The sequence below is a fragment of the Schistocerca nitens genome, chromosome 6 (genome assembly GCF_023898315.1).
Source record: "Schistocerca nitens isolate TAMUIC-IGC-003100 chromosome 6, iqSchNite1.1, whole genome shotgun sequence".
In the NCBI taxonomy this organism is placed as follows: domain Eukaryota; kingdom Metazoa; phylum Arthropoda; class Insecta; order Orthoptera; family Acrididae; genus Schistocerca; species Schistocerca nitens.
In genome coordinates this window covers 103,425,278-103,429,184 of record NC_064619.1, presented here as the reverse complement: position 1 = coordinate 103,429,184, position 3,907 = coordinate 103,425,278, and positions in this window count along the sequence as shown.

Below are 3,907 nucleotides of genomic sequence, written 5' to 3'. Positions count from 1 at the left end.
GCAGAGGTCGTTATACAGAGTGGTCCATTGATAGTGACCGGGCCAAATATCTCACGAAATAAGCATCAAACGAAAAAACTACAAAGAATGAAACTCGTCTAGCTTAAAGGGGAAAACCAGATGGCGCTATGTTTGGTCCGCTAGATGGCGCTGCCATAGGTCAAACGGATATCAAATGCGTTTTTTTTAATAGGAACCCTCATTTTTATTACGTATTCGTGTAGCACGTAAAGAAATATGAATGTTTTAGTTGGACCACTTTTTTGGCTTTGTGATAGATGGCGCTGTAATAGTCACAAACGTATAAGTACGTGGTATCACGTAACATTCCGCCACTGCGGATGGTACTTGCTTCGTGGTACATTACCCGTGTCAAACTGGACTGTTTGCCAACTGCGGAAAACGTCGATATAGTGTTGATGTATGGCTATTGTGATCAAAATGCCGAACGGCCGTGTACTATGTATGCTGCTCGGTATCCTGGACGACATCATCCAAGTGTCCGGACCGTTCGCCGTATAGTTACGTTATTTAAGAAAACAGGAAGTGTTCAGCGGCATGTGAAACGTCAACGACGACCTGAAACAAATGATGATGCCCAAGTAGGAGTTCTAGCTGCTGTCGCGGCTAATCGCTCATCAGTATCAGACAAATTGCGCGAGAGTCGGGAATCTCAAAAACGTCGGTATTAAGAATGTTACATCAACATGGATTTTACCAGTACCATATTTCTATAAACCAGGCATTGCATGGCGACGACTTTGAACGTCGTGTACAGTTCTGCCTCTGGGCACAAGAGAAATTACGGGACAATGACAGATTTTTGCACGCGTTCTATTTAGCGACGAAGCGTCATTCACCAACAACGGTAACGCAAACCGGTATAATATGCACTATTGGGCAACGGAAGATCCACGATGGCTGCGACAAGTGGAACATCAGTGACCTTGGCGGGTTAATGTATAGTGCGGCATCATGCGTTGTTGAGCAAATGATATTCTTAATCAGTTTTTACTGTAATCCCATAAAAAGTGAACAACTTCATCTGGAAAACCAATACGCAATGTCCATAATGAAATCATTCCCTCTGAAATGTATTCATTCTCGTGAGCAAAGGATTATTTGGCCCTATAGAATAAACTGATAAAATTCACTGTACAAGTAAACAATGAAAGAGATTTTTCTTAGTTCTAGAGTCGCAAGGGATGTAATCTTTGTATTCCGTTCTCTCCACAGTACGCATATAAAATATTCAATCTCGGAACAGCGAACTGCAATGCCGGCTGTAAAATAGCTTCATACAAATAATGTCGGTAGATTGTTTGATAAATGAGTACCCTGGCTAATGTTGAGTGAAAATACTGGATACTGGCTCAGTTTTATGCAGTGCTGCCCGCACTGAAGCTTTTACAAACAGTAATACTTTTCTGATTCTAGCACATTAATATTTATGTGACTCTGAAAAATGTTATCTTTTAAAAAAATATTCATTGGGTTCAAATAAACACGACATGGAAGAGGATGACGTACCGATAAAGGGATATGCTTTAGTTTGAAAATTATATTCAAAATTAAGTTACTCCTTCACAAAATCTGATATGAAACATTTTACACTAACGTCAAAATCAGTGAACTTCTCAACTATTCTACAATTCTCACTTACTATCGTAATTAAAAGCACTTGGATGTTATATGAAAAAAGTCTGACATCGTTTGACATAATAGATTCCAGAATTTAACTTCTCTGTATCATGATTACAAAAAACATAAAATATTACAAAGCGGGTGTACTTAATCAACCTGATGGGAAATACTTGGTTCCTACAATCAGGGGTCAGTACTTTAACATTCAGCGAAATCCACAAATTGCGTTGGTGCATACATAAAACTAAATATACAGAATTTCATTACCTTACAAATTTGTTCCGGTTGCTTTCCCTTTCAGTTACGATATAAATTCATTACTCTTCTTTAACTGCCATTGATAATGGTCAACATTGTTAACATTCATTATCACTGCAGTCCTGATAATCTTATAGACTTAGAAATTAATGATACACAGTTTACGCTTTTGTAGAAATGACCACGAGCTGACATTTACGGGCTTTGTGTGAGCACAAACAATACCATTCATCACTTGATTCTATAAAAACTGTATCATCCTGCTTCCATAGAACAACAACTAAATTCTCACAGGTAGCTACTAGCCACAAGTCGTATCCTACGTATAACACAGTGGAACGGCAATTGCTACTGGGCTCCGCGCCCACCTACTTACAATCGATTGTGCCGCTCACGCAACATCTTTGGTTCAGTGGTTTCAAAAATACTATCTCTTCTACATTCTACAATCGTTTCAGGTCATTTTTCATGAACTATACTAGGGTAATCCCAAAAGTAAGGTCTCCTATTTCTTTTATAAGTACATATACCTGTTTATTTCTACAGTGGTTTACATCAGTCTACAGCTTGAACAATTAGCTATTTTTCCACATAATCACCATTTCCGTCGACGCATTTTTGTAGACGCTATAGCAGTTTTTGTATGCCCATGTCATACCGGCTCCCCGCCGTGCTGTTCAGAAAGTTATGAACCTCTTCTTTCACCTCGTCGTTGGAGCTGAATCTCTGGGACCACAGTTAACGCTGACAGGTACTGTGAGACTCTGAAAAAACTCAAACAGGCAATTAAGAACCGGAGAAGAGGAATGATGAGCAAGGGCGTACGTGTTCTCCATGACAACGCTCGCCCTTACATCGCTCGGAAAACCGTTGTTCTCCTGCACCAGTTTCAGTGGGACATAATCACCCACCCACCCACCTTACAGTCCTGACTTGGCGCCCAGTGCTCCCTAGGTTAAAAGAACATTTGGCCGGAAAGCGATTGAGCTCCAACGACGAGGTGAAAGAAGAGGTTCATAACTTTCTGAACAGCACGGCGGCGATCTGGTATGACATGGGCAACCAAAAACTCCCACAGCATCTACAAAAATGCATCAACAGAAATGGTGATTATGTCGAAAAATAGCTAAATGTTCAAGGTGTAAACTGATGCAAAACATTGTAGAAATAAACAGGTCTATGTACTTATAAAAAATAGGAAACCTTACTTTTGGGACTACCGTCGTATTACGAAATCGGGCTCCATGTGCAGGTGGACCTCTCTCGACACGTATTTCACAAATGTACCCTAAATGACTTTGTAGTAAAAGGTTGAGCTATTAGCTCCATTCACATAATTTCTCCAAGCATTGCACAAAAGAAATGAATAACCAAAAGCGAAAATGATGACATCTAGCTCCGGTCTCCCCTACGGTGGACTCTTGTTGTAACTCCCACGGAGGAGAGGAATGCGTTTCGCACGCTCTGACACGCCGCCAGAGGCGTATAAACTGCTGGCCCGACCGACAGCGGGCGACCGAGATACCACGGGCACGGTGGGGAGCGAACAATGCACACAGCAATCAGCGGCGAGCAATACGCTGGGAGGCCGCGCCGGCCGATGCAGCAGCCACTCCACGAGAAGACAATGGCCGGCGCTTAGCGTGCGCGCTGGGTAACGAGCAATTACAGCGCGCCGCTCTTCTGCGGAATAATTAATGTCCACGCGGGGGACGCTTTTGCGTGAAAAAAGTGCGAATCTCTGGTGGTTTCATGTTCTGTCCTCTCATTCACTTTATATTTGTAACTGTGGTATAGTGCCAAAAACTGCGTAAAGAGTACCACCTCGTCAATACGTACTGTTTATATTTTTCCCCTCGAATTTTTTCGAAACATATATGTATATACACCGATGGAAAAAACTGCAACAATAAAAAATTATTAATCTATAATAATGAAATTTCGGGAATAAGTTTGTCTAGGCAACGTATATAAGTGATTAACATTGGAACATGACTGCTTAAGG